This window comes from Paroedura picta, chromosome 14 (genome assembly GCF_049243985.1).
Source record: "Paroedura picta isolate Pp20150507F chromosome 14, Ppicta_v3.0, whole genome shotgun sequence".
Lineage (NCBI taxonomy): Eukaryota > Metazoa > Chordata > Lepidosauria > Squamata > Gekkonidae > Paroedura > Paroedura picta.
Window position 1 is genome coordinate 38,853,915 of NC_135382.1, and position 14,626 is coordinate 38,868,540.

A 14,626-nucleotide genomic window follows, 5' to 3' on the forward strand; every position below is an offset into this window, starting at 1 on the left:
CACATGAAAATGGGAACTCCAGCCCCCATCCCCGACCCCCTGGGACTTTGAGAAGTGAAAGGGAAAAGTAAAGAGGAAAAGGAAAGTTCCTTGGGTCAGCATACCAAAGGGAGGAGGCAATCTCGGAGGTTACCACGTGATTTTCCAAAGGTCAGCTCCGAGTGGCCTTCTCCACCTACGTGGTTTAGACCACACAGGAATACCCAGAGCATGGCAGGGCTGTTTTGAGTCAGGAGGCAGGTGAGGAGGTCATCAGGAGGTGGGCAAAAGCAGACGAGGAAGGATCTGGCACACCCAAAGAGGCAGGCTTCTTGGGTGGCTGTTGGGTTGCCAACCCTGGCCTGAGAAATTCCTGGAGACGTGAACTTCTGTGAAGAGGAGAATTTGGAGACAGGCTTCACCTGCAGTCTGCAGCACCAGTTGTCTGAAGCCGCACTAAAACTACCGCAAACGAAACTAAACTAAAATGTCTGACGCTGCCCTTTTCTTCAGGCAAACTGATCTTTGTCGTCTGGAGATGTTCCTAATTCCAGGCCTCCCTGGAGGTTCCCATGCGGGGATCTTGCTTCTTTAGATGCCTACCACCGTAGGCCTTGCAATCCATGTCAGCTACTGTAAGTTAGTGTTTTACGTAAAAACTCCAGTGACCCTGGAATTAAAACCCATACAATCAGCATGCTGCTAAATACCACTGGGAAATTCCAACCCGGAATGCAAAAGCCAGACGTTTTAAAGGATTTACTCCCTGGCATTGAGCAAGCGCATGGCTTTTCGGTTTCTGTCCCCGTCTTTGATTACCGAACACCCTTGTTGTCGTCACAGCCGCAAGATAAAACTGGCGAGAACGAAACAAGCAGGAACGCAATAAAACGAATCACGTGTCTTGCTACCAAGGGGGAAGGAGGGATGGACTCTCATGGAAAATTCATTTCCAGCCTCACCATCCCTTTTTCTTAGCTCCTCGAATTCCCACCCACGGCTGGCTTCTTTGTAGTAATATTTGAAATTGTTTGTTCGGGAAGCCAGACATGGGGGTGGGGGGGGAAGAAAAAGAGAAGTCTACAGGTCAGAAGGAAGGCATGGCTCCGAGGCATCATTTGAATCCAGGCCCAGAACTAGTTGGATAGGGTTGCCAGCCTCCAGGTGGGGCCTGGAGCTGTGCTATTACAGCTGAACTCCAGACAATAGCGATCAGTTCCGCTGGAGAAAATGGCAGCTTCAGAGGGTGGATAAAATGACTGCTTCGGAGGCCTTGCACCATGCTGAAATCCTGCCCCTCCCCAAACCCCAGGGGGTTGGACTAGATGACCCTGGGGATCACTCCCAGCTCTATGACTCTATGATCCTAACTAGGGGCCTCCGTCTGCCTCCCCTCTCCATGTCCTTCTTGCTAGCCTGGCTTCCCTGCTGCACTTTTGGAGGTCATCCCACCAGGATGTAAGACAGAAGGGACAGCATAACAATGGCGGGAGTAGAAGCAGCACAATGCTTATTTTGTTTTTTAAAGTTTTATTATGTTTTTAATGGTTTTAATGTTGGTGTGGAGCCCACTTGTGGGGAGGGGCAGGCTAGCAATTAAAGTATACACAAATAAATAGAAATAAAAATATATGTCATGACCTTAGTAAAAATGCGGGCCCCAAGTCTTTTTGGCGGCGGCGGCTGGCTTGCCTCTCTTTGGGCCACGCCGCTGGGCCCCACCCCAAAATTTATCCATCATAACTTCCTAGCATGACTTGGGAGTTTGTTAAGGGAATCTCTGTGGGGGGGGGGGGAATCATTGTAGCGTTATAACAATCCGGAATCCTGAAACAGGCCGGACTCTGGTGGCCCTTCACACTTGTTCCTCCCCCCCCCCAAACAAACAGGCAGGTGAAGGGGGTGTTTTTGGGGAGGGGAGACATTCCATGGGAGCAATATGGAAGTGTTTAAGGCAGAGGGCTGGCCTGGCACCGGGCAGAAGAGATCTGAACCTTTAAATTGCAGCCATTCCCAGCCTAACGATAAGTAAATAAACAGTTCACAGCTGCGGGGACTAAACAGAGCGGCCCATCGATCTCTCCCAGGCGTGATTGCTGAGTTAGAAATTAAGTGTGAAACGTGAACCCTCCATCAAGGCAGTGTGAGACGCTGGAGGTCTCCGCTGGTAGAAGCTCCCCTGGATTAACCCTTCCGGCACCCTTGGGTGAATGGTGGCGCATCAGAGCTGGGAGACCCTCTGCTGCCTGCAAAGCAAAATACGTTTTGCACGCCAGTCGTGCAGGGAAAGAACGTTCACCCGCTGTCTTTTGGAGCCTTTCCGGGGTCCGCACCCTGGCTTCAGAAGGGACTGTGGCAGAGCTGCATTGGAAGAGCGCTCTTCCTCAGATGCAATGGAAAGGACAGTTATACACAAAGTGCCTTGTGTTGGGAAGGCCACATAACCAAAAGAAAGCTGGGGTAGGATTAGTTTCTTATTCGTATTAATATTTGGTTGCTTATCGTGTGCCTTTCTCTGTCTGCAGGCTGCTTAAAACACAGATGAGCCCTGCAGCAAGTGACTAAGCTCTGCCTGCATTCTGAAGACCCAGAAGAACTTCTCCGCATTATATTTCTGTTTGTGTCTTTTGCTTCTTCGGGAAGCGGGGGGCAGGGATGTGCTCCTGTGCTGGGGAAAACGGCTGCTGCCTATGGTTTTTGGGGCCGGCAAGACGCTGCTTAAGGTCCCACAGGGTCCTGATCTCACCAGGAAGAGCGTTCCACCAGGCCAGAGCTAAGAAAGTCCTTGCACTAGTCAAGGCCAGTCTTGCCTCTTTGGGACAAGAGACCCTCAGCAGATGTTGACTTCTTGATCGTAATGCTCTTTAAAGCACTTGGGAGAACCTAGGCCTCTGGTCTGGAGATCACGTGTAATTCCGGAAGATCTCCAGGCCCAAGCTGGAGGTGGGCAAGACTCAAGAGCCATCCAGGGGTTCAGGCTAAGATTGCCTCGCTTCATTTTGCCGGAGTCCTTGGAAACATTCGCAGTTCTCCCGCTTATTAATAGCACCGTTTTATTGAAGGCAAACAATTCTGAAAAACATTGCGCGTTGGATCATAAAGGGCACAGTGGAAACTGCATTCAATTTCACAGGCCTGGAAAAGATTCGGCAGCAAATACCTGATCAGAAACACATTGGATGTAATTGATCTCGGTGGCGAACACGAAATGGATTTTAGATCAAACCTTCCTCGCCCTTCAGTGCCCCTGAAGATAATGTGCATTCATTTCCTGTTAGTGCAACAGACTAAATAAAAGGCCCTTTAAAAAAAAATCCCAGGCCCTGATCCACCAAAGTTTCCATAACGCCCAAGTCACGTTGTCCCACTGGTAACTGTCATTCTAATTTCTCTGGCGGCACAGGAAGTCTGCTTGGGGCACATGATTAATAGAAAAATTAATGCTTTTCCCTGACTAATTCCTCACTGAGAAATGCCTAGTTAATTAAAGTTTGTGTTGGAATTTGCAAAACCTGCAGTGTGCATAACTGAGACAAATATAAAGGCTGTCCTGCAGGGGGCACTGGAGGAAAGGCATATTTTGCATGGACAGGCGCTTCCTGATGATTTTCAAATTATCTCTTCTATCGGCTCAACAGAAGACTTCCTGGTTGCTTGAGCACATTTCCTCCCTGCAGAAAAATTGTTGACCAGAAGAATGACTGCAGACAGGAGCCAGCTAGATAGTTAGGTCTCTGTCTCTCTTTATATATACAGCAAAGTATTTAATTCCTTAAGCAACCTGGTTCTGTGCACTCTCTACATATTGAAACTCTGCCAACAACTGGGAAGTTTCTGAGCCAAATCTTGCTGGGGTCACAAACTCTCCAGGTTGGCTGGATGGGAACCTTTGAGCCACTCTGATGTGATGCTGTCCGTTCTGCCCCCTCAGGGCTTGGCCTTCCTGCTCATAGGAATCCAGCTTTTAGCCCTTCTTCTACAGTAAGGGATATGAATATTCTACCTGGGGCTCCAGCCTTTAGGTCATACCTGGAGATCTCCCACCAATACAGTCGATCTCCAGATGACCAAGATCAGTTCCCCTGAAGAAATGGCAGCTGTGGAGGACAGACCTCCTGACGGGGTTCTTATCCCCAAATTTTCCCTTCTCCAGGATCTCCTGGAATTTCCCAACTTGGAGCTGTCAGCCCTAGTCCTACCTGAAAGAGCCATCTAAGGTTTCCTGGGAAAGGTGGAACAAAAGCTCTGTTCAGGAACCCAGGGCTGCAATTTACCTTCTTGCTTGGTTTTTAAATGCAGGTGGTCGGAGTTTGCCACAGCTTGGAGTAAACCTTGAAAATTAACAAAGCCAAAGTGATATGTGTCATGCCTTGTACTGAATCAGATCCTTGGGCTGTCAAGGAAGCTCAGGTGTGGCTAATAATAATAAGAAGACGAGGAAGAAGAAAAGGAAGCAGCAGCAGCAGCAGCAGCTTTATTGGCATAAAACAATAAGAGGCAAATACAGCCAAGCAGGGTAAAACTATAATCAGAGGGACTTTTCAGTGGTTGCCCCACTCCTATACACCAGTCTCCCCCATTGAGGAGCACCTGGCCCCCTAACTTTAGGAGATGGCTAGAGACAGTTTTATTTAGGACTGGATTCAGCTAAGTTTACTAGCAGTTGTGGTTTTAAATTTGGGGGGGGGTGGTATTTTTTGTTTCATGTGTTTTCTATTTATTTATTGTAAGCCACTGAACTGTGTAAGGATGAAAGGCAACTAATAAATGTTTTAAATAAATAAACGCATTCTGTAGGCTCAGTAGACAAGAGTCTTTACGTTCAGTTCCCAACTCGATGCCAGCTCTCAATGGATACTTCATTCCCACCGATGCGAGGAACAATAAGGGTTGGCTTTTATCCTCTGAAACAAGCCCAAAAAGAATGCTTTGCAAGTCCTGGAGAGACCTCCTTGCAGGCTGTTAAAACACGCGGTCCATAAAGGAGAGCTCCAAAAACTCTCCGTTGGATCCTAGCTGGGTTCAAACCGAACTGTCCTAGCATGATCACACATGTTGGCATTTCTGCTTCATTTGGTTTGCTGTTCCTGACATTGACCCAGAATGTGTCAAATCTATTAGGAAGTAATTTAAAAAAAAAATTTGGAGGAGGGATGTGAAGATGCTTTCAGGAGGATATCTAAGGCTCAAGCAGAGAATCCGAATTAATTAATTGTTGATTCATGCGTGGGTATGAACAGTTTTTAATGAGAGCTTTCCCCTCATGTAAGGGTTTCATTCTGGGTTAAAACTACCGCAAGAGCAAGAGATAGGCTTGCCAACCTACAGGTGGGAACTGGAGGTCTCTAGGAGTTACAACTGATCTCTAAACTACAATGATCAGCAGCTTAGGAGGGCAGGCTCTTTGGCACAATAGTCTACTGAGGACCCCTGAAATGCCCAGGCTCCACCCCAAATCTCCAGACACTTCCCAGGGTGAAGTTCGCAACTCTAGCATAAGTAGAGCCCTGCTGAATCAGCCCAGAATTCCTTCCTGCCCAGAATTCTAGTTCGGTCATCCAAGTATAACTTGTAGAAGAAAAGAGCTCTGCTGAGGCATGCACAAACAAGGAAATGCACACAAATACACTCACATAGAAGGATATTTCAAAATGACGTTCAGCTTCAAAATTCTTCCAAAAAAACTAAATGCAACCCGCAGGAGGGAACTGTCTTTACTCAAAAGAGATCTCGATCCCGGCATTGTGCATTCGGTAGTGATCATGTATGTTTATTATCATTTCAGGGGGGAATGGGGCTTCCTTGTCATGCCAGATAACAATCCCATCCAAACTTAAATCTATGAATTGTTTCCCATTATATTGATATTTTAATAATATTAAAATTTCCATTAATATTTTCTGTACATTGAACATGATGGAATAAAGTACTCCTTGCCTGTCGTCTGAAAGCACAGTGGAAGGGGTATTCATGACAAATATTCAGTTTTGCCATCATCTTAAACACGGGCGTTCACACGCACACACATGCAATACACGTATAGTAAAGGGAGAAATCTACTTGCATTTCTATGTGGCCTTTGTTTTAGAAACCTTTTCAAAATCGCATGTGATACAGCAGTTTAAAAAACTGCCTTGCAAGTTGGGATGCTTTTCCAAATGATAGGATAATGTACTTTATTCACAGAATTATTTATTACAGTTCCTTTGACTTCGTCCTCCTCTGAGTTTGAGAAAGGAAGCGCAGCAAATTAAAAATATTAAAAAGCGCGTCAACATTCTAGTCCAGCTCTTCCGGCCTGAAATGTAATATTTGTTTAAGTCAGATTTGAAACACGATTAAAGCTTCGCCTTCCATCATCTGGCTGTCTTGTACCTGAAATAGCTTCTTACGTGTTTCATGAAATTACATTTCAACGCTCGGTTTATTTACATTCTCGACTTTTCGTGAAAAAGCTTACTGTCCTGCAAAGTAGCTAAGAAGTGCACAAAAGCAGCACAAATGGCTGAAAAACAAAACCAGGGGAAACAATAAGAGTTTGGTGTTTTTATGACTTGCGCAACATTAAATTGATTAATTGTGGTTTTCAAGTGACTACCCTGGTTTTACTTCACGGCTCACTGTTCTCGGGCATATCGGTGTCCCAGGATATCTGGTATTAATGTTTGAAGCTCCATGCAGCAACCAGAATAACTTCTGGGAAAGCGAAGGAATGCATATTAAAATAAATTAGTGTTTTAAACCGGTAATTGGTGATGAATCTACTTTAAATTGCTGCTCTCTGGTCCTTTGAGGTCTCTCTTGAGTTTTTTTGCTCTGTAGAAGTTGTGATGCCCCCTAACGGCCGGCAGAAGGACCTTCTCCTTTCTGATAAAGATCTACAAACCCCAAAAAGCTTTTCAAGAACAAAGCTCTCATTTATATTGAAAGATAACCAAAAAAACCTGATGGAGAATTTTAAAAATATTTGTGTTTCTCTCTTCCCACCCAGTATTTGAAATTAGTCTAGTTCCTGTGTGTCAAGCAACGGTAGGGTTTTATGTGAAGTCCTGTGATTTTGAATATCGATCTGAAAATTTATGCACATTTATTTAGAAAGTGTTTGTGTGCCTTCAAAGCAACAACAGTAAGTATTTTGGCAATATTTATCATCATCATCATCATCATCATCATTATTATTATTGTTATTATTATTATACTTATTGCCCACCATTCTCATTTCTGGCTTGTGGCGGGTTACAAATTCGTCCAAAATTAAAACCCCATTAAAAACCACATTAAAAACCCTACTGGACATAACAATATACATATCAGACTCCAACAATAAAAAACATAACGGAGAAAGCCTTCTAACCCCACCAAATCAAATCTTGCCAATGTCTTAATAAGATCAAATCCTGCCCTTCCCTTTCTCCCAAGAAAGGCCCATTTTAAAATAGTGAATTTTGATAGAAGTTCCCAAATAACACCTGTACTATCCGCTTGGAAGAACAAACATTTTTAAAGACTATATAACCTATGAGGCAATACGATGCAAGTAAAGCAACTATATGCCCAGCGGGATGTCATGAAGGAGTGAGTGAAAGACGAATGGGTGTGAATATCCACAGCCTACACTAAATTGAATAGATTGGAAACAATGAAGGCATTTGTTGCACTTAATAAATTGTGAAAGGTTCCTTGAATTTTCCATGGGAAATTTTGGCTTTTGGCTGGGAAAAAGAGAATTGTTGCCACAAACCTTCCTATTAATTTTACCCATTCCAAACCAAAATGGGCATCATCAAATGTCCTCTTTTACCTCCTTCGAGACTGAATATACTACCTGGGCCTACAGATGCACAACGGACTCCCATAACTTTCGGCACAATGCCCACACTTGATCACGTGAAGCTAAGGTTGCCAGCTGCAGGTGGAGAAATACCACTGGAGATTGGGGGGGGGAGTTTTGGGGAGGGGAGGGCCTTCAATGGGGTCTAATGCCATAGAGTCCACCTTCCATTGCAGTCCTTTTCTCCAGACGAACTGGTCCCTGCCACCTGGAGATCAGTGCTAGCAGGGGCTCATGGGAATTGTAGTCCATGGACATCTGGAGGGCCGCAGTTTGACTACCCCTGGTCTACGTAGACTGTCAGCTGCTCCCCAGAGTCTCAGGTAAATATCTTTCACATCTGCTTTTGTCTAATTTTTCTTAACTGGAGATGCCAGGGATTGAACCTGGGATCTTCTGCATGCCGAACAGAATGATCTACCACTGAGCCATGACTCCTCTCCAAAAAGTAATGCTTTCCCATTGAGCGAAACATTTTTCTCTTCTTATCATATGCAGTTTGGAGAAGGAAACAAAATTTGGCCACTCCTGTTCTAGATGTTATCAAACTGCTAATATGCAATAGAGCCTAGTGGTGGGATCCCCTGGGCTTAAAGCATACACTCCTTGTCATATTTTTGGGGAAAGCCATAGTGAAAATGGCCCATTTTCACACACGTAGATAGATTCAGGTGGGTCGAAAGTGGGTCACTGTGTTGGTTGGGAGCTGCAAAGCAAAGTTTGGTGCCAAGGGCACCTTGAAGACCCACAAAGTTTAATTCTGGGAATTAATCATAATTTTATTTTTATAGCCCACCCTTCCCTGGCTGGTTCAGGGCAGGTAGCATCAGGTTAGAACAATTAACACAAAAATAAATTACATGTTTTTGTGTATATGATTTCGTGGGCATGCCCACTTCCTCAGATACTTGAGAGAGATAAGCCATTGGACATCACAATACTGTCAAATCTAAAAATGCAGATCCAGCGAAATGAGAAATACCAGTCCATAATTATAGGTAACAAGTGAGTAGTCAGTTAACATACAGCATAATGAAAATGTGCAACAGATTCCAGAATCAATCAGGCATTGTTAGTGCTCACCCTTTATTTATAAGCATCGGCTGGTAACTCCCATTTTATTGTATCAGAGGAAGTGTGCATGCCCCTGGACTTAGACTGAGAATAAAACTTGGTGGGTTTTGAAGATGCATCTGGATTCAAACTTTGTTCGAGTGTGCAAAGCAATGAAAGGTGAGCAGCCTCAACTCCACTTTGTAAGGGAGAGGATAATAAGCCCCACAAAGACTCCAGGCCACGCCTTGCTATTTTCAGAGATCTTGTCAACTCTTGAATTTTGGCAGCAGGAACAGAGACTCTGGGGAAGAGCCGATCACCCCCTACCCCCATGATCAGTATCAAAAAGCTTAAAATATTGCGCTGATGGGAAACCTCACCCGTCCAATTAAGCTGTTAAACAAATTAGTTAAACCAAAGCATCGTTCCCTTAAAGACTCGCTCAATGAACACAAGACCTCCAAGCCTCAAGAGTCCTCCTGGAGGGATGTTATTACCACTTAATACATTTTGAAATGCTTACTAGACACCTTAAAATGTTGTTATTCTTCATTTCTGCGTGGCTCTTCTAAATCTAATAGCTCTTCACTATTAGACTTAACACATTTTGGTTGTGTTTTTTTTTAATGAACATGGCTTATTTTGATAAAGCAAATAAGCCCTCCCAAGCGTTAAGCGTTCGGTGTCTGAATTTTGTACCTCTCTAATTGCTTTTTCCCCCCTCCATCTTCCCAAAAAAAAGAAAGAAGAAAGAAACGTTAACTGTGTTAAAGCTAATGAACCGGTCTACCTAATTTTATTAGGCTCAATATAAAACAGATTCATCACCCAGGGAAAAAAAATCAAATGGATCATTGTTTGCAATGTCTGGAAATAAAGATGATTTATTCTACCATTTGTAAAGTGCCTCCTATTATACTGGATCGAGGTCATGAAGAGAGTGTTGTTGCATATGCAAGGATATGATAAAATTATTATTCTTCGGTGAGCAGTAGAGCTCATTCAGGGGGATTGTTTTTCCCTCTGGCTTTTTCGGTGTTTCTTCCCCCCACCCAACCCACAAGGGCAGAGCAGATTAAAATCCACATTTAAATACATGCAAGTATGCATTCTGCTGAGAGACCGAAATTCGATAAGATGAAATGTCGATTTGTTGATGGAACTCTATCTAGTACATACACACACACCCCAGAAAGCTGTAGCACATTTAAAAGGGGTGGGGGAAAGACCTATAGATAGATTCACAAATAAAATCTATAACATGCTGCAGGACAAATATGCCATAGAAGCAAGGGGAGGAAAAGAATGTGAAGTAAAAAAATACCATCCAACTGAAGCCAAGGCATATAGATAGGTCATTTGGATTCTCATGAAAGATTCTGAATGCATTAGAGTTGGTGAGATGTATAAGGTCCATTATATGTGTATTTCAGGCTGGGGGGAGGGAAGGGAATGTAGGAAGATCCAGCAAAGCAGGAAAAGAGAAAGTTCCAATACGTACAGATCGAAGAATTCACCTTTATCCCGAGTCGCTCACTTCTGCTCTGCCTGTTTCTCTTTTCTTAAGGCACATAGGAAACATGCCCCAAATATAGATTCAGAAATAATCCATCAGGAAGTTGGCACCTTCTCTGACTACACAACCCTTGGAGGAAGCACAACAAAATTGCACCCAGGGTCCGTTTCCCTGAGGTCGCTGTGGAAGGGAGATTTGTGCAGGGAAAACAAAATACACAACCAACAGATCGCAAATTGGCTGGACATATTAATGGAAGAAAAGGAGATTTCTCCCCCCCCCCCCTCTGGTCTGAAAGGCAATAAAATCAAATGAATGTGCACTTCATAAAAAGACAGGAGCAATTTTCCATGAATTTAACCCGGCCTATGCTCTAAAACATTTACACAGCAATTCAGAATTTGCTTGCTCGAGACTGAAATATTTCCTTGCACATAGTAAAGACAGAAAGCGGGAGGGGAGGAGAATGTTGTGTTTTCATTTATCCCCCCATAGGGATTTTTTTTTAAATAATAATACTGTCATCACAAAAGCAACTCTTTTCTGCTTAGCCGGAAATCCTCAAAATTACAGTACTTAAGTCACATTTATTTCACACCGTTCACACCCACCATCTTCTACACAGCCTTACACCCATGTTATTTTTCTTAAAACCCTGATAATATTTGGGTCTATCTCCCCAATTGCTATCATAGATAAATATTCCTGTTCGGGCATAAGCCATCATTGGAAAACTGGCTCATGGTTTTTAAGGCATTGCTAATGCATTTTACGTTATTACGTTAGGAAAAAGTTTGTGCTAGGAAGTTCAACATAAGGCACAGAAATAGATCCTGGGGAAATGCCACACTTCCCTGGCCTCAGAGACAAATTTTGATAATAGCAACTTGGTTTTAAGAGTACACTTCTAGGTTTCCCGTAGCCCTTTAGATATTATGTCAAAGCCCCTAGAAAAATGCACGCCTTACCCAAGGAGATAAATCTTCCACTTGTGATTTCTCCAAACTTTTGTTTATTTTTAAGCTACTCACAAAGACACGAGCAAGCCACGGAGACAAAGAATTCAGTGTCTAGAAATACAGACAGATTTGTCAACTTAAAAGAAAAAAAAGGGGTTGGATTGTCCAAAGCAGCTAAAAAACATGGCAATATCCTTTACGTTGGTTATTTTTTCTTGTAAGAGGGCCCATTTGAAACATCAAGACTTCATGTCCCTGAGTCCAAAATCAATATATATTTTTGAGCAAATCTGGTGTGCAGATTTTCTTCAGAAATAGGCTTGGTGCTTGAGTTTATGACATGGGCTGCTTCAAAGTTTCTAAAAGTTTCACAAAAGCACAAATAAACACAAGGTGTGCCATAGACAACACAGAACATCAACACAACATGCGGTTACTGGGGGGGGGGGGTTCCAGGTGGAATTAATGTCATTGCTTATACAAAAATGGGATTCCTATATTTTAAAACTCTCATCTTTGGACCACGCTGTAGTCAGTACCCATGACATGGAGGTGAGGCGTATTTTTGTGGTGCTTGGCCCTTTTTGGAGCAACAAGGGGAGTCTGCCCCCTCCCCACAACCTTATTAAAAGATGCTCTCGTCTCTCCCTGTTTGTCACCACTCTCTTGCATGGTGGCTTATTTGAGGAAGGGGATACTCCACACTGAGGCATGCCTCCCCCTCCCCCTTGTAGGGGTGCGCCTACTTTGGTTCTCTGTTCCACCACAGAGTTGCCTCCAGCAAAGTCAGAGCAGAAAAGAAAAGGTTCTTAGCACAGTTCAGCTTGCTTTGGTCATCCCGCAAATGTTGTAGCACTTCGACATCATGTTCAGTGAAAGAACAGCACATGCCTGGAGCAATGGGATGGGCAGCTCATGCTTGGCCTGGTGCTCTTTCACTGGCTTTCGTAAAGGTGTCAGAAGAAGCCTTGAACATCTCTTCCTCGGCACTGCCCCTTGAGTCCAGGTGGCACACCATCCGCATGGCAACAGATGGGAAACAGGGAGCATGAAGAACATGCTGGGTTGTGTTCCAAACAGACACACACACAAAAGCACGAAGTGTAACAGCAGGTCAGAAGAATGGACCTTTAGCTGCAGCGTGGATCGATCCACACATCCCTGCCTCAATTAGTTCAGTCAGCCTGGACAACACTGGCTTCTAGGGAGTGCCAGAGAGTGGCTGGTTAGTCTGCAGTAAGACATTTGTGTCCAGAAGCATCTTAGAGCCCAAATGTTTAAAGCTCCCCTCATCAGGTACTTTGACTCACAAAAGCATGTACCTTGAAAATCTTCCTGGGTGCTACAACACTGCAAGGCTGGACTCTAGCTTCTCCCTTCCACACACATTGGATAATGCAATTTCAATGTGCTTTTGCAGAGGGATCTTATTGATTTTATTTATTGCAGCTGCATCGAGCGACCTATTTCACCCAAATTCATCATGTTTTGCCAGTCCCTGCTCCCTTTCGGTGCTGCGACACCCTGCAATATAACATGCAGGTAACGAAATTTGACCAGGAATAAGCTGACGTTTTGTGGAGGTTGTTTTCTGAAGCTATGGCTTTTAAGAGCAGAATCTGGCTTCCCCTGGCATCGGACTGAGATCCCTTGAGCCGAACTCGGATGGCTGCGGGGGCAGGAAATGCCCAGGTCTCCTCGGCATTTGCCATCGAATTTCGGACGCGGGACTGTGCCAACCTCTCGAAAGTCCGTGCCGTTAATAAGCGGGGGAGGGGGGTTAATTTCTCGACCATAAAGACTGTTTTCGTGCAACTTGGCTGCCTTCCACTGCCTCCCAGAGATGAGAAGGCTTTATAAACACTGGGTAGGAGATTAACGCTGCTGTTCTAACCTCATATAGAGATCTGGGCCTGTACGAAGCCCGATCCGTGCGGCTGCACAATGCCCTTTTTGTCTGGGGGGATGGCAGGGGATCAAACCGAACGCCAGCCGCGCTGAAAACACAGATCCAAGTTGACCTCCCTGGCCTCCCACCACGTCTTACCCTCAGAATGTGCCGAGGCGGGGGGGGGAGCGGGGCTTGTCGCCTATTAATATTGTTCCCCACCCACTGCACGGGGGAGTGAGCAAGTCAGAGCTGGGTGTCGGAGCTGTCGGGAGGAACCAGTCCAAGAGTCCAGCCGACTGTTTCATGGAGAAGGCCTTTAATTTGACAGCTAGGCTGGAGGCTCTAATGAATGAGGGTGAACGGGCCAAGAAGGCTTTCCTCGCAGATAGCAGGGGGAGGGGGGTTGTGCAAGAGAAGGCATCCGAACTCACAGCTTTATGATTCTGGAAGGGGGGGGTGGAAAGGTGAACAGCAAGTCCATTCCAAAACACAGAGCAATTCCTTCTGTTTAGGGTGGGTTTAAAAAAAAATCTCTTTTTTCCCCTCCTGCTCTTCCTTCGAGGATCGCAACAAAGTTTGAGACCAACAAAGCATGCACACTTTAAGAGCATGCACACTGCCTCAGACTGCGTGCACAGGAAAGCGTACACCTGGTTGCTCCCACAGGTGCCCCTGGGCTCAAAGTTTGTCCTGCTGTTTCCCACCTGAATCTACCTTCAAGGGTCACAGATGGATGTGGTTCCCTTTCCCCCTATTCCAGGGGTAGTCAACCTAGTGGTCCTCCAGATGTTCGTGGACTACAATTCCCATGAGCCCCTGCCAACGTTTGCTGGCAGGGGCTCGTGGGAATTGTAGTCCATGAACATCTGGAGGACCAGCAACAACCACAGAGAAATGGGTCTGAGATCACCCAGGAAGCTTCCACAGCAGAGTGGTGGTTTGAACTCAGATTTCTCAGATCCTCTTCTGGTACTCGAACCACAACCCAGCACCGGTGGTTCTGCTGATCAGAGGGACAGAAGTTCAAGATGCTTTGCCATAGCTCAGTAGCAGAGCATCTGCTTGCCCTGCGGAAGGTCCCAGGTGGGATCCAGGCATCTCCACCTAAAGGATATGGTCATGCCTGAGACCTTGGAGAGCCTCTGCTGGTCTTAGACAATATGACTTTGATGGATGAAGGGTCTGAGTTTTTATCCTTCATGTATGTTGGGAGGAGCAGTGGCTCAGTGGTAGAGGCTCTGCTTGGCATGCAGAAGGTCCCAGGTTCAAACCCTGGCATCACCGGTTAAAAGGACCAGGCAGGGGGTAAAGGGTAAGACCTTTCTCTGCCTGAGACCCCAGGGAGCAGCTGCCAGTCTGAGCTTTACGATCCCAGCTCAGATCTCAAGCTCAAT

The 14,626-nt window shown here is 45.1% G+C and overlaps 1 long non-coding RNA gene across 7 annotated transcripts in view; it reads right to left on the reverse strand.

Moving 5' to 3' along the window:
- The window catches only part of LOC143823860 (uncharacterized), a 32,599-nt gene extending 21,116 nt beyond the window's left edge, over positions 1-11,483 (reverse strand). For 2 of the 7 annotated variants that reach the window (XR_013226614.1, XR_013226611.1), the window contains exon 1: positions 10,384-10,613. This is a non-coding gene — a long non-coding RNA (uncharacterized LOC143823860). Of the gene's footprint in view, positions 1-10,367; positions 10,614-11,350 lie in introns of those variants that run through there. The other 5 variants (XR_013226608.1, XR_013226609.1, XR_013226615.1 and 2 more) reach the window with 4 other exon arrangements.
- Positions 11,484-14,626: the final 3,143 nt, after the last annotated feature.